Source organism: Mustela nivalis (assembly GCF_964662115.1).
Source record: "Mustela nivalis genome assembly, chromosome: 9".
In the NCBI taxonomy this organism is placed as follows: Eukaryota; Metazoa; Chordata; class Mammalia; order Carnivora; family Mustelidae; genus Mustela; species Mustela nivalis.
Genome location: NC_139028.1, coordinates 35011715 through 35033280, shown reverse-complemented (window position 1 = coordinate 35033280; position 21566 = coordinate 35011715). Strand labels below are relative to the sequence as shown.

General features: G+C 34.6%; 1 protein-coding gene across 12 annotated transcripts in view; it reads left to right on the top strand.

Moving 5' to 3' along the window:
• The window catches only part of OPCML (opioid binding protein/cell adhesion molecule like), a 1092873-nt gene that overhangs the window by 706676 nt on the left and 364631 nt on the right, over positions 1 to 21566 (top strand). The window lies entirely within an intron of this gene.

The window sequence follows — 21566 nt, the reverse complement described above, 5'->3', positions numbered from 1 at the left end:
CTCCTGATACTGTTATTATTTTGCTTGAAACAGTCAATGTTTTTTTAAGTAAAATATGAGAAGTAAGTAAACAGTCATTTATATTTACTTACCTATTTACCATTGTTGGCGTTCTTCATTCCTATTTGTAGGTTTGAGTTTCCAACTGGTATCATTTTCTTGATTTCTTTTTTTTTTTTTTTAAGATTTTATTTATTTATTTGACAGACAGAGATCACAAGTAGGCAGAGAGGCAGGCAGAGAGAAAGGAGGAAGCAGGCTCCCTGCTGAGCAGAGAGCCTGATGGGGGCTTCAATCCCAGGACCCTGAGATCATGACCTGAGCCGAAGGCAGAGGCTTTCACCCACTGAGCTGCCCAGGCGCCCCTCATTTTCTTTTGAATAGAAAAATATCTTTTAACATTTCTTGTAATGTAAATCTGCTGGCAACAAATTTTCTAAGCTTTCACTTATAGAAAAGTTCTTGATTTCACTATTGCTTGTAAAATTTTCACTGCTACTGGAATTCTGGGTTGACCTTTTCCTTTCCTTAGCAATTCAGAGAGGCTATCCCATTGTCTTTCATAGTCTTTTCATAGCTGTTCTAATGATAAGTCAGAGTATTGCTGTTCTTCTTCCTTGTATTTAAGGCATTATTTTTCTTTGATTTTCAACAGGTGAATGTGGTGTGCCTAGGTGTAGCTGTTTTTATATTTATGCTGTTGGATGCTTGCTGAACTTCTCTGATCTATAGATTTATAGTTGGGTGGAGTTTTTAAAATAAAATTTGAGTTCTCTGCTGTTATATTTTCCAATATTAATCTGTCCACTGTCATTCCCTTTTTTGGAGGGGGGCACAAATTATACATAAATTAACTAATCTAATATTATTTTATGTGTCCCTGAGGCTCTATGTACTTTTAGTAAATTTTTTCTCTTTCTGTTCTTAAAATTGAATAACTTCTATTTACCTGACTTCCAATTCACTGACTTTTTCGTGAATCTGCTATTGAGTCCATCCTGTGAATTTCATTTTAGTGGTATATTTTTCAGTTCTAGAATTTACATTTGGTTCTTTTTTTTTCCCCCAATATGTTTCATTTCTGTGTTGAGATTCTCTGTTTACTCATTTAGACCACATGTTCCTATAATTCTGTGAACACATCTTTGTTTAATTCTTTGAACATATTTATGGTAGTTGTTCTAAGTATATCCATTAGGCCCAACATCTGGGTATTTTGGGTTCGGTTTCTATTGCTGCTTTTATTTGTAAGTAGAGGTCATTTTTTTTTAACCTTCTTTTTATAAATACTGACTTTTGATTGAATATTGGAAGTACTGATTCTCATTTGAGCAGGCAGCTCAATCACTGGCTTGATGGCATCTACCTCATTTTGCAAATCTCCGACTCCAAACTCTGTATCCACTTTGCATTTTGCTGGGGCTTCATTTTAGGCTTTGTTGAGGGGCTCTAAAGTAGGTCTTGTTCTGTGCTTCTTACTCTTCAGGGCCACCCCTTTGATGTTGCAGCTGGAACCCAGTTGGTTAAAGAGTGTATCTCGTCCTTCTAATGAGGTCCAAACACCAAAATCTCTGGACATTGCTTCCCTGCTTCTTCCCCCCACACAACCATACCTGTGGTACCTAAATTGTGTTCTTAATTCCATAGCAGCTGTCATCTGGTAAATCTCTATCTTGCCCAGTTAGTGGCTCCCTCAGCCACAGATTTGTAGGGATCTCCCCAAGTGATTTCCAAGGCTGCTATTTTGTACAGGGTACTCCTCTCCAATTTCCTACCCTGTAGACCTAGCATCTAGTATCTTCAGCTTCCTGGCTATGATCTCTGCCACTTCACCTCAGCAGGAGCACAGTACTCTTCTGTGACACTAACTGTCTCCAGTGTGGTTGGGAAATTGTCTTGAAATAGAAACCTGGGCACTCACCTCACAGCCATTGCAGTCTTGTTCTTCCTGTTGTTCATTATCTGAAAACAGCTGTGTCATGTATTTTATAGCTATTTATTACCATGTGGTTGGTCTAATTCAGTTACTCCACTATGACTGCAAGTAGAAATTAATTACATAACTGTTATCAAGTATCCTTATCAGGAATGATAATTTTTCTTCTTAATAAACATAGTGAAAAATAACGGTTAACATGGCTTACAGTATGCAGTCATTGTTTTGAATGGCATGCTTATTAAACTCATTTAATCCTTACAGCTCTCCAAGTGAGGTGTTGATGTCCTTATATATATGTTAAGAAATCGAAGCACAGAGAGATTAAGTAATGTGCCTAAATTCATACAGCTACAGAGTTATTAAGTCATGCACTGGTTTTCACTCCTACGCTTTAGTAACTGTACCATGCTGCCTTTTGATAGAAAGTGGGTCATTATTAAACAAGGGGAAATGATCAGAATAAGAAGTACATTTAAATTCATTAGTAAAGGATGATTATAATGGGTTGAATCATAGCAAGTTTGGGCTCTAGGGCTTTGACTCTCTGCTACCATGTACTACCATTTTTACTCACCAGGTTGTTCTGTATTCACCATTTAGTACTACATAAATACAGAAAAAGTGCTTGGAATAATAGTGAGATTCATTCTTATTCTCTTCCACACTCCCACCCATTGGTTTTCTTTATCTTAGTTTGGATGTGAGCTCATAAATGTGCCACCTAAAGAACCCAGTTGAAAATGTAAACCTTTAGGTGGAATAATATATGTTATATTGGTCGTTTGATCTATCTGTGACTAGTGTTAAAACACATGTGCATTGATTTTTTTTTTTTTTTTTTTGAGGAGTGTATTTCTAAGGGTAATTGAATAGTAGTATTGAGCATAGCTTTTACTGCTAGGGAGGAGGAAAGGAGAACAGATGAAGAGAGGGAGCTGCTAATGGCATCTTCCTAATGCAATTGCTTAGGTCAGTGGAAAGCTGTCACAGCTTAATGCACTTGCTGTTTGAGGATGCTATCATGTATAGGATTAAGCCATTCCAAAACATGAAAACAACAGCAGCTTGTTACAGTGGGAGCTTGTTAAAGACCTTCTATCAAGCAGCTCTGATCATTTGAGGAAAGAAGCTATGGTACTTATTCCCCCCCTTTAATTCTAGGTCAAATCTAAGTCCTAGGAAGAAAAACCATTCACCTAGCAAAAGAAGGTGGAGGGGGGTACTATATATTGTTTCAAAGACCACTCTCTCTACTACACCATCTACCTGTGGAAATAAGACTTTCTAAAAATTGAGCATCTTTGCTCTAATATGTTTCTGGGACCAGGAGAAGGTTTGATCTCTGAAATGTTTTTGACTTGATGCTCTATGCTAGTACCTAGGGTAGGAAAATTGACCCTTCCTGAAACCACATATTCTAACATTGGGAAAAATCTAACTTGTAGGGTATGTTTTAAATTCCTGTCTTTTTATGCTGTTGGGTTTTGTTATGTTCAGGATATACAATTCAGAAAATCTCTCTAATGGGGGTTAACTAAGAAATAACTGGATCACAAATATGTTATTAGTAAGAAATTCTTAAGAATCAATTCATCATTCATTCCTTGAACAAATTTACACTGAGTACCAGAAAACTAGTGAGCATAAATCATATTGAGTAAGTAGGGATTGGATCATGATGAAGCCAGAAAGGTATTAAAAAAAAAAAAAAAAAAAAAAAAAGGACTGAGCAGCCAAATACATATCCAAGACTTTAGGTTTAGTTTTACATATAATAGAACATCGTGGAAAAGCTTTAAGAGGGGGAAGGGTTAAAATGATCTTGTTTACACTGAGTAAAGATCACTCTGGATTCTAGGTAGAGAATGGATTGGAAAGGAGGGGGAAAGAACTCAGAGACTGCGATGATTTAGACTAGTGAAGGTAGAGAGAGTGGACTGATTCCAGATGTAGATTTGAGTCAGAAGGAGAAGATTTTCTGCTGGTCATGAGAAAAAGACAGTAATCAAGAATGGCTTCTAGGATTTGGCTTGAATTTAGTGATTGGTAGTGCTATTTATTGAGATGGTAAAGACTTGGTTGAAGGGTGGCATGGGTGGTGATGGAGAGGTGATATAATTGTAGAGAGAGAAATCAAGAGTGGCATTTGGAAATGTTAGATTTGGGGAAGGGGGATGTTAGTTTTGAAATGTCTTAGACATACTGATGGAAAGTTTCCAAAGTTGGAAATTTAATTCAGTACAAAACGTAAGTATTTGAGGGTAGGAATATCATCTGTTCTGTATAACAAGCATATAGAATTATGTGTGACACATAATAACTCACAATAAATACTCCTTGAATTAGTGAGTCTAGAACTCAGAAGATTGGCTAGGACTTAAATATCAGAGATGACAGAATCTATTCTAAACACACGAAAAAGAAAACTTTACATAAGAGAATGTTCTTATTTGTCTCTAAAAGTAGTTTCAAATTATAATCTAAGAATTTTCTTAACTGTTCATATTCAATGCACTTTATTTATTTGGATTAGAAAGTCTCTTAGGATTATGGAACAAAATGACTTAATTTGTGTTCCTCACATTTAATTATACTAGGAAATGATGATATGTCATTCTGCTATATAATGACAGTGAAAGAGAACTGGTATTTTCATTATAGAAAATCCTGCATTCGCTACAAGCATGAAACTTTGAGACTTTTTTCAGTTGTATTATAAACAGATCAAATGAAATGATGGCTCTAAATGACTTTAGAGTCAAGGATGATTCTAAAGTAGACAAGTTGGTTCGTTTAAAAGGTCAGCAAGATTGACAAATCATTTGTTTAAAAATCTGAATATAATTCACAATATTACATTAGTTTCAGGGATTCAATTTAGAGATTTGACAAGTTTATACATTATGCTTTGTTCACCACAAGTGTAGCTACCCTCTGTCCCCATAGATCCCTGTCACATATCATAAAATTGACAAATCTTTAGCTAGGCCAATCAAGAGAAAAAGAGAAGACTTGAATTACTAAAATCAGAAATGAAAGAGGTCACATCACTACTCACCTTACAGAAATAAAAAAGGATGATAAGGGTATATGAGGAACAACTGTATGTCTACAAACTAACATAAATGGACAAACTCTAAGAAAGATGCAGACCTTTAAAATTAACTCAAGAAGAAATTGAAAGTCTGACTAAACCCATAATAAGTAAGTAAGTGGAATTAGTAATCAAAAAACTATCCACCGAAAAAAGCCCAGGTCCAGATGGCTCCACTGGTGAATTCCATCAAACAAATAAAGTAGAAATAATATCAATTTTTCACAAACTTTTCCAAAAAATGAAATATCACGAAATACTTTGTAATTCATTCTATGATGTCATTATTTTTCTGATATCAAAAACAGACAGAAACTATGAAAAAAAATTACAGAGCAGTACCTCTTAGAATATAGATTCAAAAATTCTTAACAAAATATGAGCAAACCAAATGCAGTGATTTATAAAGAAAGATACACCATGACCAAGATGTAAATTTTAACATCTGGAAATTAATTCCTGCAAGCCATCATATTAATGGAATAATGGGCAAAAAACACATAATCATCCTGTTGGTACAGAAAAATATTTGACAAAATACAGCACCACTTTTTCGATAAAATCAAGTAAGAAATGAGAATAGGAGGGAATTTCTCAATGTGATAAAGGCCATCTATGGAAAACCCTCAGTTCACATAATATTAAATGACAAACGGTAGAGGCCATTCCTCTAAATTAGAAACAAGGCAAAGATGTCCATTCTTACCACCTTTATTCAACATTGTACTGTAGGTTCCAGTTAGCTAAATTAGTCAAGAAAAACAAAGGCATTCAGATTAGATAAGGGATAACCAAAACAACACTTTATTTACATATTACATGATCTTGTATATAGAAAAGCCTAAGAATGCACTACAACTTTATTACAACTACTGAAAAAGTTAAGCAAGATTACAGGATAAATCACTATAAAAAAATCAATTGTATTTCTGTACACTATCAATGAGCAATTCAAAAATGAAATCAAGAATAATAATTCCATATAAAATAAAATTAAAAAGAACTACTTAGGAAAAAATATCAAAACAATTGTAAAACTTGTACTCTGATAACTATAACATATTATTGAAAGAAATTTTAAAAAGACCTAAATAAATGGAGAGATGTCCAGTGTGGGACTGGAAAACAGTATCTCTAAGACACTAATTTCCAAATTAATCAATAGATTCAACACAATTCTTTTTCTTTTTCTTTTTTCTTTTTTAGATTTTATTTATTTATTTGACAGAGAGAGAGCTCATGTGGGCAGAGCATCAGGCAAAGGGAGAGGGAGAAGCAGTATCTATGCTAAGCAGGGAGCCCGACACAGGGCTGCATCCTAGGGCCCTGAGACTTGATCTGAGCTGAAGGCAGCCACTTAACTGAATGAGCCATGCAGATCCCCCAGGATTCAACACAATTCTTATCAAAACCTCAGTAGACTTCTTTTCTGAGTTGGATAACCTGATGATAAAGTTAATACGGAAATATAAGGCCCCAGAATAGCCAAAACAATCTTTAAAATTAACAAAGAGGAATCATATTTCCCAATTTTAGAACTTACTACAAAGCTGCAGCAGTTGAGAAAATGTAATATCAGCTTGAGGATAGACAAAGATCAATGGAATAAAATTGAGAGTCCAGAAATAAATCTTCACATTTGTAGTCAATTGGTTTTTGACAAGGTTGCCAAGACAATTCATGGGAGAAAAATAATCTTTACAAGAAATGGGGCAGAGATCACTGAATATGCACATGAGAATAATGAAATTGGAACACTTTATCACACGATACAGAAAAATTAACTCAAAATGGATCATAGGCTATATGTAGTAGCAAACACTATGAAACCTGGAGAAGAAAATACAGGAATAAATCTTCATGACATTGGGTAGTGAAAGGAAAACTTAGTTTCTCTCTCTATTGACCACTCTACTCAGACCCAGCAAGCATTTCCTCCAACATTTCAGATGCCAGATGTTTTTCCCTACACCAACCAATTTTCCAACACCAGCTAGATATCCTACAATTTCACCCAATTCTGACTTGAACTGCTTGGTGTTAATACTTACCCCACAGTCTAAGGATTCTGTCCTATAAGATTGCTGTCCCCTGCAACAGAAATTGCAATTGGTCTTCGGGTCCACTACAACCACTGTCCAAGTTGGCTACAAATCAGAGGTTCCCAGGAATCCCTCTGCTGTTTCGATCATTTACTAGAATCACTCACAGATTTCTGCAGAACAGTTTCTTTACCAGATTACTGGATTATTAAGGGATATATTAAAGGATACAAATGAATAGCCAGTTGAAGAGATATAAAGAGTAAGGTCAGGCAGAGTCCTAAGCACTGGAGCTGCTGTCCGCATGGAGTTTGGGGATTGTACCACTCTCCCACCACATGGATATGTTCTAGTTCACCAATCCAGAAGCCCTCTAAACCCTCTACTTTTTGGATTTTTATTCAAACTTCCTTATGTAAACATGATTGATTAAATCATTGACCATTGGGGATTAATTCAAACAACAGTCTCATTCCCCTCCCTGAGAGTGGGGATAGAGGGGCTGAAAGTTTCAACCCTCTAATGACAGCTCCAGCCTTCACCCTGGGGTTACTTAGGGGGTTCCCCAAAATCACCTTTTTAATATAAACTTTGATGTGCTAGAAAGGGAGTTGTTTTGCATTTTAAAAAGACACATTTATCACTCTGGAGTTACTTCAGTAGCTGGCAACAAAAACTAAGTTACAACAGTATACACTCATCGCTTTGGAAATTATAAGGATTTTAGAGGCTGTGTGCTAGGAGGAGCCATGTACCAAGAAAAAAAGACTTTTAAATTATATCACAATATCATAGGTATGTGAAATCTTCTTATATATCACACCAAAAGCACAATTGGACAAAAGAAAAAATACATATTTTTTCAAATTCATAAATTTTAGTGCTTCCAAGGTTATTGTCAAGAAAGTACAAAGAAGGGGCACATGGGTAGCTCAGTTGGTTAAGCGTCTGCCTTAGGGTCTTGGGACCAAGGCCCACATAGGGCTCCCTGCTCAGTGGGGAGACTGCTTCTCCCTCTGCCACTCCCTCCTGCTAGTGTTCTCTCTCTTTCTAAGAAATAAATAAAGTCTAAAAAAATAAAGAACAAAGAAAAAACAATAGGACATTATGTTTGCAAATCATATACTGTTAATGAACATTCATCTAGAATATATAAAGAACAATTACCCTTCAATCATCACCAGACAAGTTATTTTAACATTCTAAAACTGGGCAAATAATTTGAATAGGTATTTCTCCAAAGAAGATATATGAAGGCCGATAAACACACAAAAGATTCGGGAGTTAGCTGTCAGAGAAATACAAGTCAAAACCACATTGAGATATCCCTTCGTACCCACTAGGATTCCTAAAACCAAAAAGGTGACAGTGAGCATCAGTGAGGATGTGGAGAAATTGCAACCCCGGCAGACTGCTGGAGGTAGTGTAAAGTGGTTCAGCCTCATGGGAAAACAATTTGGTAATTCTTGAAAAGTTTACACCAAATTACCTACCAGTTCCACTTCTAGATAAACATTCAAGAGAAATGAAAACAGATATCAACACAAAAGTTTATACCCTAAAATCCATAGCAGCACTATTCATAATAGACAAAAAAGTGGAAACAACCTCAATGGTCATCAAATAATGAATGGATAAATAGTATTTTGTATATCTATCCAACTAAAGAGTATTTAACCATAAAAACAAATGAAGGGCTGACATGTGCAACAGCATGAATGAGCCTTGAAAACGGTAGGCTAAGTGAAAGATGCCAGTCACACACACACACACACACACGCACACACACGCCAAAATCACATATTATATGAGTCCATTTACATGAAATATTTAGACAGTGGATAACTGGTTTACTAGGACAGGGAGTGGAGTGGGGAGGAGAGATGAGGTAAATGGGAATTGACTGCTTAGTGGCTCAGGGTTTCTTTTGGAGAAGATGGGAATGTTCTAAAATTTTCTATGGTGGTTGAATATACTAAAAACAATAAATTGTACACTTCATTATTTTTTATTTTATTTTTTTAAAGATTTTATTTATTTATTTGACAGAGACATCACAAGTAGGCAGAGAGGCAGGCAGAGAGGGGCACGGGAAGCAGGCTCCCCGCTGAGCAGAGAGCCAGATGTGGGGCTCGATCCCAGGACCCTGGGATCATGACCTGAGCCAAAGGCAGATGCTTTAACCCACTGAGCTACCCAGGCACCCCAAATTGTACACTTTAAATGGTTGAATTATATAATGATAAAATGGATGCAGTAAACAACAACAACCGACCAGAATTTCCACTCATTTGAAGATTGATCTAACATAAATATCTAAAGTTAATCATTACAACATTTTAAAAATTCTGGGCTATTTTAAAGAAGAGGAATTTTGAATGTATGAAACAAATGGCAGCTAAAACCCATGTACTCATCAGCCAGATATTTGATATTTGAAATGTTAACATTTTTTTGCATCTCCTCCCACAGATAGTTATATATATGTAACATAACATAATATAAATATTTTTATTATATATGTTGGTATATGAAATAAAATAAAGTGAATTGGCATCAGTAGAGCCTTTCCATACTCCCCTCCTCCATCCTGTTCCCCCATCCTTTTCCAGAGGTTACTGCAGCATATAAAATATGCAAAACTTATTTATTTTTTTCCCCTAATGATGAACATTTTAGGATGCTTCCAATATTTTGTCCTTACAAAGAGCACAGCAATTTATATCTCTGTACAGATATTATACTTATGCATATGCAGGATACTGCTGCCTATGTGTGATGGATTCTCTAGGGCATATACAAAAAGTGGAAGTGTTGCACTGTTTGAGAATTTTCAATTCCACAAGCTAATGCCAAATTCCTCTCTAAAGTGTGTGTGTGTGTTTTTTTTTTTTTTAAACCAATTAGCTCTTTCAACAGGAGCATGTAAGATTTCCTCTTCTTGTATTTTTGTGACAACTGTCAGGCATTTTCTTCCCCCTTGCTTCCCCCCTCTTTTCCTTCCCTTTCTTCCTTTCTCCCACTCTCTTTTCCTTTCTTCCTTCCTCTCCCCCTTTCTTTTTCCTGATTGTCCTTCAGTGCCAGAGTGACTGGCTTGTTTGCCCTGGGTCCATCAAGTTCCTCATTGCTAGGTATGAAAAAAAATATATATATATATGTTAATGTTTTATATAGAGATATATATATACACACATGTACATATACATATATATATATATATATATAAACCTAAGTTTCCTTATTGCAGGGAACTTTTAAAAAAATTTATTTTAATATATTAAACTTGTAATATATAAAACTTTTAAAAAATTATTTTATTTTAATTTCAGTTACTTAATATACAGTGTTATATTAGTTTCAAGTGTACAATATAGTTATTCGGCAATTCCATACATGACCCTGTGCTCTTCACAACAAGTTCATGAGTTAAGCCCCATCACCTATTTAACCCAACCCCCAAACCCCCTCTCCTCTGGTAACCATCAGTCTGTTCCTTATAGTTAAGAGTCTGTTTCTTATTTTGTTTTTCTCTCTGTCTCTTATTTTTTCCCTTTGATTGCTTTTTTTTTTTTTAAGATGTTATTTATTTATTTGACAGACAGAAGGATCACAAGCAGGCAGAGAGGCAGGCAGAGAGAGGGGGAAACAGGCTCTCTGCAGAGCAGAGAGCCCAATGCCAGGCTGGATCTCAGGACCCTGAGATCATGACCTGAGCAGAAGGCAGAGAGGCTTATCCCACTGAGCCACCCAGGCTCCCCTCCCTTTGCTTATTTGTTTCTTAAATTTCACATATGAGTGAAATCATATGGTATTTGTCTTTCTCTGACTTATTTCGTTTACAATTGTTCTCTATAGCTCCATCCTTGTTATTGTAAAGGGCAAGATTTCATACTTTTTATGTCTGAGTAATATTCGTGTGTGTGTGTGTGTGTGTGTGTCACATTTTCACATTTTCTTTTTCTATTCATCAATTGAAGGACACTTGGGTTGCTTCCATATCTTGGCTATTGTAAATAATGCTGCTATAAACATAAGACTGCATGTAGGAGGAGGGAATTTATTGTAAAATAAATGGTGGGAAGCTTAAAAGTGATATATGTTCTTTATTAATTCCAGTTGACTTACAAACAGAGTATGTGTGGTTGGCTTAAATTCTTTGGTTTTGCATTTGGCAAGTATGGACTCATTCTTTAATTTGCATTCCCTTGCTTCCTTGTGAGGACGAACATCTTTTTTGAATATTTATTCTCCAATCAACTTATTCTGCTTATTGCCTGTTCATATCATTTACCTCAAATTTTTCCCAGTTGAGTTGTTTCACTGTTAAGCTGAATATTTTGTAAAAAAAAAATATATATATATATATATATATTTATTTATTTATTGATGTACTAATATATATTAGTACATAAAAAATTTTTCCCAGTTGATTTGTGCTTCCCTGTATGGTCTTCTATATTGTCCTGTAGACCCCCTTGAACCCTTTTTAGTGCATCACACAATGAATGTTTTATGGTTCGTTGAAGCTAAGCATCTAACTAATTTCTGTGACATAGAGAATAAGTTTTTTTATTATTATTTACTGAATAGTGTATCCTTTCTGCACTTATTTTTAATGCCACATATGTGCTATATTATTTTTTTATAAATGTGTAGGTTTTTCACATTGCTGTGTTTTTCTACTTTCCATATCCATATCTTACAGTTCTTGTAGTGGTAAGGTAATTCTAGATTCTAGCATCAGAAATCTCCCTTTTTTCTTCTTCTTTAGATTTGCCTCAAACTGTTTTGGTTCACTGATTTTCCATATGCATTTCAGAATCTGCTTACTAAATTTTCTAGTGTACCAGAATCCATGATATTATGAACCAATTTTGGGGGAAATAATATCTTAGAGATATTACATCTTACCATTGATTAATATAGTATAACTTTTCCTTTTCATGCTCATTCAAAGAAATGTGTTTTTTTTTTTTGATTGTTTGTTTGTTTGTTTGTTTGTTTTATGGGTGCCTGATGGCTCAGTTGGTTAAGTGTCTGACCCTTTATTTTGGCTCAGGTCATGATCTCAAGGTCCTGTGGGGGAGCCCTGCATAGGACTCTGCACTCAGCACAGAGTCCGAGTGGAATTTTGTCTTTCCCTGTCCCTCTGCCCTTCTCCCCTGCTCATGTTCTCTCTTTCTCTCTCTCAAATAAATAAAATACTTTAAAAAATAAAAAAAAAAAGTTTTTAGTAGAAGTGTTCTCCTTATCTTTTATAGAATTATTCTTAAATACCTTTTAGTCTTTACTACCATTTTAAAAGGGAATTTCATATGTGTCACATATCATCTAAATGAAATTGTATTTTTAATGCATTTCTGCTATGTATAGGGACACTATCATTTTGTGTACTTGATTTCACATTCTTTAGTCTTTTAAGTTGTATTAAGTCTAATAGTGTGTATGTTATATTAGTTAAGGTTCTCCAGAGAAACAACACTAATAATACGTACACACACACACACACACACACACCCAGAGAGAAAAAGAGAGAGAGAGAGAAAGAAAGAGATTGCTTTTAAAGAATTGCTTCACATGAGGTCCAAAATCTTCAGAGTAGACCAGTAAGCTGGAGACCCAAGCAACAGTCTCATTTTGGGTCTAAAGTCAGTGCGTTGTCGGCAGTTCCTTTTCTTCGAGGGAGATCAGTCTTGTTCTTAACGTCTTCAACTGATTAGATGAACCATTCATTATGGAGGGCAATCTGCTATATTCAAAATCTATGGATTTCAATATTAATTGCTTCAAAAAAATTAGCTTCCCAGAAACATCTAGAATATTACGTGATCAAATATCCGGGTATCACGATTTAGCCAAGCTGACACATGAAGTTAACTGTCTCATACATTCTCTGAGATATTTCACATCATTAATCATATTCTATAAATAATGACAGTTTCATTTAAAATCTTCTTAAAAATCCATTTCTTTGGGTGTTTTTATTGTATAGACTTTATGCTTAAGTTAAATGCTGCATAATAGAGGTGATGGCAATCATAGTTTTCTTTTACCTTACTTTGAAGAAATGCTTTTAATCTTTTACCACCAAGTACTTACTTATACTTACTGTAAATTCTTGACAGAGGTGCTTTTATTGGAAGTGGAGAATTATTTAAAGATGACCCTTTGTATTTCTAGATTGCTAACAAATTTTTTTTCTTTTTAATCAATAATTGATATTTATTTTTATTAAGAATTTTACTTATAAAATTTTTTCTGTATCTCTTGAAATTGTTTTTTTCATAGCTATCTGAATATGATGAAATATAGTAAATGATTTTCTACTATAAATTATCCTTGCATTCCTAAAATAAATTCTATTTTATGTCTGATTTTATTTATACATGCATGCACACATGTTCATACATGTAGATTACTGGATCTGATGTGCTGATACTCAAGATTCTTTTACTTTTGTTTGTAAATTTGGACTGTATGTTTTCTTTTTCTGTATTGATCTTTGTGAGTTTGGGTATCAAGTATATACTAATGAATTAGTTGACCACTGCTGTCCATTAGTTTTCTTCGCAGCCTTGTACAGGGTTGCACTCAAAATGCTGGTTGGGGCTGCAGTCATGTGAAGTCTTGAATGGGATTGAAGAGTGTGCTTTCATGGCTGCTAGATCAGTGCTGGCTGTTGGCAAGAATCTTCAATACTTCTTACGTGGGTCTCAGAGTTGCTCATGTGTTCTCCTGGTATAGATTTTGGCTTCCACCAGAAGAACAATTTGAGGCAGAAACTGCAGTGTGTTTTATGAACTACTGTGGAAGTCACAGAGTGACATTTACACAGTTTTTGATTAGTCATAGACCAAACATGATTGAACATGAGATGGGCCTGAACACCAGGAGATGAGAAACACTGGCACATCTTAAAGGCTGGCTATGACAACTACCTACCTGTAATGTGTGTGTCCTTTCTCATCAGCTGGAAGAACTTGTATTACATTGAAGTTATTGATATTTGAGGAGTTCCTGAAGCCCCTGAGTCAAACCATCTGGTGCTTCATTTTAGGGAAAAAAATGTCTTTTGATTGAACATTTTACTGCTGTTAAGTCTAATCAAGTTTTTTTTTAAGTTCTTTTTGAGTCAGTATTAATCATTTAATATTTACATGCAATTTACTTATTTCATATATGTTTTGCATCATTGACATTAAATCAATCATGGCATTTTCTTATGCTTTAAACAATTGGTATTAACTTCCTAGTATAGACAATCTTTTATTAATGATTTGCTTACCTTCATTTTATCTTTATCCTTGATCAGTCTTGAACAAAGTTGTCCTTTTAATTCTTTTCAAAGAAATAGTTTCATTGATACTCTATTTTATTATTGTTTATTATATAAATACAATTACATAACACTTCTATAAATAATGTTGCATTATATAAATATAAGTAAATTTATAATAATTGTAATATATATTCATAATGTAAATAACAGAAATAGATAACATTCTTACCTTTATTTCATTTTTTTTCTACTTTCTTTACTGTTATTTCCTAATTTTTTGTAATGATTTTATTTATTTATTTGACAGATAGAGATCACAAGTAGGCAGAGAGGCAGGCAGAGAGAGAGGGGAAAGCAGGCTCCCTGCTGTGCAGAGACACCCCCCCAACCTCGACACAGGGTTCTATACCAGGACCCTGAGATTATGACCTGAGCCAAACGCAAAGGTCCAAGCCACTGAGCCACCCAGGTGTTCCTGTTATTTCCTAATATCTTGAATTGAACATTTAGATGATTTTCTTCTTTCTTTTTTTTTTTATAAAAGATTTTATTTACTTATTTGACACAGAAAGAGAGAGTGAGCACAAGCAGGGGGAGTGGCAGGCAGAGAAAGAGGGAGAAGCAGGCTCCCCAATGAGCAGGGAACCTGACGTGGGGCTCGATCCCTGGACTCTGAGATCATGACCTGGGCTGAAGGCAAACGCTTCACCAACTGAGCCACCCAGGCGTCCCGATTTTCTTGTTTCTTAATGTATACAGTCAAGGCTACACATTTCCTTTTATTTCGTACTCAGTTTTAGATGTCCCATTTCTATTGTCATTCAGGTTTATATATTTCATATTTTTTAATACAATCTTTTTTTTTAATAATCTTTTGGATCCATGGGTCATTACACCAGGTTAATATTCCATACCCAATTTTAATGATCACCTAACAATTTTATTTCACTTTTTAATGCTATATTCTCTGTGAGAGGGAGTCTATGATAATTTTTTCAGATTAAGTTTAAGTCTTAGAATGTGGTATTTTTAAACATATGAGATATGCTTGAAGAGAGTATGCAGTCTTTAAATTTTGCAGTGCAGCGTTGTAAATATGTTTAGTCAAATGTGCTCATTATATTTAGTCTAGTTGACGTCATGGTTTCTGGGAGATATGTACTAAGAGCATACACTATAATTTGGGGCCTTTTCAGTTATACTATAACTGTAATTTTGGTAGAATGTACCTCATACTATTTCCTTGAGTTAATGAGTTAGTTACTGGACTTAGTATGATAACTGACATCTAGCCAACACTCAAAAATGTTAGTTGTTTAAGTACTGTAAAGATATATCAATTTTGTTGATCTCTTCCAAGAATTGCTTCTAGATGCATTGATCTGTTCTATTGTTTTTTGTGGTTTTTTTGTTTGTTTAGTTTCTATTGCAATTATTTCTGTTCCATTTTTTATTATTTCCTTCCTTCTACTGGCTTGGGGTTTTGTTTCTTCTTTTTCTACCTCCTTTAGGTGTAAGGTTAGCTTATTTATTTGAGATTTTTCTTATTTCTCGAGGTAGACCTGTATTGCTATAAACTTCCCTCTTGTAACAGCTTTTGCTACATCCTAAAGATTTTAGACTTGTGAGTTTTCATTTTAATTTCTCTCCATGCATTTTTTAAATTTCTTCTTTGATTGTTCAAAAACATGTTATTTAACATCCATGTATTTATGTTCTTCCCATATTTTTTCTTGTGGTTGATTTCTTGTTTAGTAGCATTGTGATAGGAAAAGATGTGTGGTACAAATTCAATCTTTTTGAATTTGTTGAGACTTGTCTTGTTGCCAAATATGTGACTTAGTGTAGAGACTAAGTCTCTATACTAGAATCAAGAGACTGTGCCATGCTCATTTGAAAAAAATGTATATTCTGGTGTTTTTAGCATGTAATGTTCTGCATATGATTGTTCTGCATATACCCATCTGGTTCAATATATCCTTCAACACCACCGTTTCCTTGTTGATTTTCTGGTTGGATGACCTATCCGTTGAGGTAAGATGGATGGGAAAGTCTCCTACTATTATTATATTACTATTGATTACTTCCTTTATGTTTGTTATTAGCTGCTTTATGTATTTGGGTTCTCCCATGTTGTGTGCCTAAATATTGACAATTCTTATATCCTCTTACTGGGTTTTTCCCCCTGATTATGATGATTATGTAGAGTCCTTCTTTGTCTCTTGTTACTGTCTTTGTTTTAAAGTCTATTTCATCCAATATTAGTATTGCTACCCAACCTTTCTTTTCACTTCCATTTGCATGATAAGTGCTTTTCCCAGACCTTCACTTTCAGTCTGCCTGTGTCAAAAAAAAGGCAGGGGGAGGGAGATTCAAACAAAATCAGAAATGAAAGAGGAGAAATAACAGCTGGCACCACATACATACAAAGAATTATAAGAGAATATTATGGAAAATTATATGTCAACAAATTGGATAACCTAGAAGATAAATTTGTACAAATATAAACTCCCCAAACTGAATCAGGAATAAATAGAAAATTTGAACAGACTGGTTCTCAGTAATGGAATTGAATCAGTAATCAAAAAATTCTCCACAAACCAAAGTCCAGGACCAGACGACTTCACAGGTGAATTTGACCAACATTTAAAGAATCAATACTTATTCTTCTCAAACTGTTCCAAAAAAAGAGGAAACAAGTCTTCCAGATTCATTCTATGAAGCCAACATTACTATGATACCAAAACCATATAAAGACACTATAAAAAAAGAGAACTATGGGCAAATATGTCTGATGAACCTAGGTGCAAAAATCCTCAAAAACTTATTAGCAAAATAATTCTAAGAATACATTGAAAAATCATTCATCTTGATAAAGTGGGATTTATTCCTGGGATGCACATATGTTTTTTTTTTGCAAATCAATCAACATGATACAATACGTGATACAATACATCTGCAAGAAAAAGGATAAAAACCATACGATCATTTCTATAGGTGCAGAAAAAGCATTTGACAAAGTGCAACATATATTCATGTTAAAAACCTTCAACAAAATATGTTAACAGGGCATGTATTTCAACATAATAAAGGCCATGTATAACAAACCCATAGCTAGCATTATGCTCAATGGTGAAAAACTGAGAGCTTTTCCCTTAAGATCAGGAATAAGACAAGGATGTCAACTCTCACCCCTTTTCTTTTAAATACATAAATTACCTGTGTTTTATTTTTTATACATAAATTACCTATATTTATTTTTCTATGTTCAGTTAGCTGACATATAGTACACCATTAATTTTTGATGTACTGTTCAATGATTCATCTGTTGTGTATAATACCCAGTGCTCATCACAACATGTGCTCTCCTTAATACTCATACATGGCTACCCTATCCTTCCACGTCCTTCGCTTCTGGAACCCTTAGTTTGTTTTCTGGAGTCCAGAGAACTCTCACCACTTTAATTCAATGTAATATTGGAAGTTTCAACCACAGCAATCAGACAATAGAAAGATATAAAAGGCATCCAAATCAGTAAGGAAGAAGTAAAACTTTCACTATTTGCAGATGAAATAATACCATATATAATAAGCCCTGAAGACTGCACACACACACACACACACACAAAACTAGAACTGATAAATGAATTTGATAAGGTCACAGGACACAAAATCAATATATGAAAATCCATTGCATTCTAGACACAATGAAATAGCAGAAAGAAAAATTAACAATCTCATTTACAACTGCACCAAAAATAAGATACCTAGGAATAAACCAAACCAGAGAGTTGAAAAACCTAGACTCTGAAAACAATGAAATATTATAAGAGAAACTGAAGTTCAAACAAATAAATAGAAAGATATTCCATGCTCATGGATTGGAAATAAAAACAGTGTTAAAATGTCTATAATACCCAAAGCAATTTACAGAATAGGTCAATTCCTATTAAAGTATCAGCAGCATTTTTCACAGAACTAGAACACATAATCCTAGGATTTGAATAGAGTCAGAAAAGATCCCAGATAACCAGAGCAATCTTGGGGGGGAGGGAAGAACAAAACTAAAGGTATCACAATTCCAGATTTCAAGATATACTACAAAGCTGTAGTAATAAAAACACAAAAATAGACACATAGATCAATAGAACATAATAGAGAGCCCAGAAATAAACCCATGATTTTATGGCCAATTAATCTTTAACAAATGAGGCAAGAATATACAATGGAAAAAAGACAAGTCTCTTCAACAAATGGTATTGGGAAAATTGGACAGCTATATGTGAAAGAATGAAACTGGACCACTTTCTTCTACCATACACAAAAATAAACTCAAAATGGATTTAAGACATAAATGTGAGATCTGAACCCATAGAAGTCTTAGCAGAGAACACAGGCAGTAATTTCTCTGACAATGGCTATAGCAACATTTTTTCTAGATGTGTCTCCTGAGCTAAGGGAAATAAAAACAAAAATAAACTATTGTGACTGAATCAAAATAAAAGCTTCCACAGAGGGATGTCTGGGTGGCTCAGTTGGTTGGGTGGCTGCCTTCACCTTAGGTGACGATCCCAGCATCTTGGGATCGAGATCCCACATCAGGCTCCTTGCTTGGCAGGGAGCCTGCTTCTCCCTCTGCCTCTGCCTGCCATTCTGTCTGCCTGTGGTCTCTCTCTCTCTCTCTCTGACAAATAAATAAATAAAATCTTAAAAGAAAAAAAAAAAGCTTCCACAGATCAAAGGAATGATCAATGATCATTGATCAACAAAACAAAAAGACAGTCTACAGAATGAGAAAAGATATTTGCAAATGACATATCTGATAAACAGTATCCAAAATATATAAAGAACTTATAAAACTCAACACTGAAAAAAAATCCAATTAAATAATGGGCAGAAGACATGAACAGCCATTTCTCCAAAGAAAACATACAGGTGGCCAACAGACACATGAAAAGATGCTCAACATCACTGATCATCAGGGAAATGCAAATCAAAACTACAATGAGATATGATCTCACACCTGGCAGAATGGCCAAAATCAAGAACAAAAGAAACAGGTGTTGGTAAGTACATGAAGAAAAAGGAACACTCATGCACTGTTGGTGGAAATGCAAACTGGTGTAGCCATGGTGGAAGACAGCATGAAAGTTCCTCAAAAAGTTAAAAATGGAACTACACTAGGATCCAGCAATCACACTACTGAGTATTTACCCAAAGAATAAAAAAAAATACTAATTCAAAGGGACGCTTGCACTTGTATGTTTATAGCCAACCACATTAGCCAAGATATAGAAGCAGCCAACTGTCCATTGATTGAATTAATCATTACACACACACGCGCGCGCACACACACACACACCATAGAACATTACTCAGCCATGAAAAATAATGAAATCTTGCCATTTGCAACAACATGGGTGGGTAAAAAGAGTATAATGTAAGTGAAATAAGTCAGTCAGAGAAAGATAAATACTACATGATTTCACTCACATGTAGAATTCCAGAAGCAAATGAACAACAACAAAAAAAGACAAACAAATAAAACACCACAACAAAACAAAACAAAAACAAAGTACTCTTAGCTGTGGAGAACACCCCGGTGGTTGTCAGAGGCAGGTAGGCAGGGGATTGGTGAAATAGATGAAGGGGTTTAAGAGTACACTTATGGGATGCCTGGGTGGCTCAGTTGGTTAAGGTGCTGCCTTTGGGCTCCTTGTTCAAGGGGGGGAGCCTGCTTCTTTCTCTGCCTCTGCCTGCCACTCTGCCTGCTTGTGCTCTCTCTTTCTCTCTCTGATAAATCAATCAATCAATATTAAAAAAAAAAAACAAGTACACTTATAATGAACGCCGAATAATATATAGAATTGTTGAATCACCATATTTTACACCTAATATAATACTGTATGTTACCTATCCTAGAATCAAAATAAAAATTAAAAATGTTAGTTTTTTTTAAACTATTTTAGTTATTTAAATTATATTTTGGGTGCTGTATCAATACCCTTTCAAATTACTGACTCTTGCCGTATTTTTTCTTTCAAGTTTAAGATCTCTATTCCATGTACATTTTGTGTAAATAGCATATTGATGAATACATGTGTGTTGTGTAAATTTTTTTCTAATGAACATATATAAAATATTTTACCACAAATGTAGAGGATCCATATTCTTTCCAAGCATATCTAATACATTTTAAGAAACTAATCACATTCTAGGGCATAAGGTAAGTATATGTAAATGTAGATATATGGTATTATAATATATCAAATATTATTTTTAAAAAATACTAAATGGTAATGTGACTTTTTGATTTAATTTTTAAAGATAGTTGATGTCTCCATTCTTTCTGTAAACAATATTAGTACCACAGAATATTCTGATTCTTATCCTTTTTATATAGTTAGCTGTTATTAGTAGATATTGGCAGATTTGTAATTTCCTTTTGACCATTGTTTCTGACATCCTAGTTTTCATTCTGGGTTCAATTTCTTTCTTCCTTTCTTCCTTCCTCCCACCTTACCTCCTTCCCTCCACCTCCTCCTCTCTCCCTTCCTTCCTCCTTTCCTTCTTGGCTGGATTGCTGGTTTCTTTCTTTTCTTTCTCTCTCTCTCTCTCTCTCTTTCTTTCTTTCTTTCTTCTTTTATTTCTTCTTTCTTTCTTTCCTTTATTTTATTTTTTTTTTTTGTAGCATAACCTTTGCTCATGGTCTTAAACGAAACTACAATTCATCCACTTACAACATACATTTTGACTGTTTTTCTTAGCTGATCCATAAATATGTGCAACCATCACCACAGTCAATTTTGGAATATCCAACCACCACCCCCGCTACCACCATCACCCCCACCACCCTAGTCCTAAGCAACCATTAATCTGTAGTCTGTCTCCATAGATTTCTCTATTCTGGACTTTCATATGAATAGAATCATATAATAGGATTCTGTTCTATATCATATAACAGATAGTCTTTTGTGACTGGCTTCTTAGAACATATAACAGTACTTCATTCCTTTTTCGTAGCTAAATAGTTGTAAGAATTTAAAATTTTCTTTCTTCATTCACCATTTGATGGACATTAGGGTTGTTTCCACTTTTTAGTTTTTATGAATAAAGCTTCTATGAATAGTCACCTAATTTTTAAAAAAGATTTTATTTATTTATTTCAGAAAGGGAGAGAGAACAAGCAGGGGAGCGGGAGGCAGAGGGAGA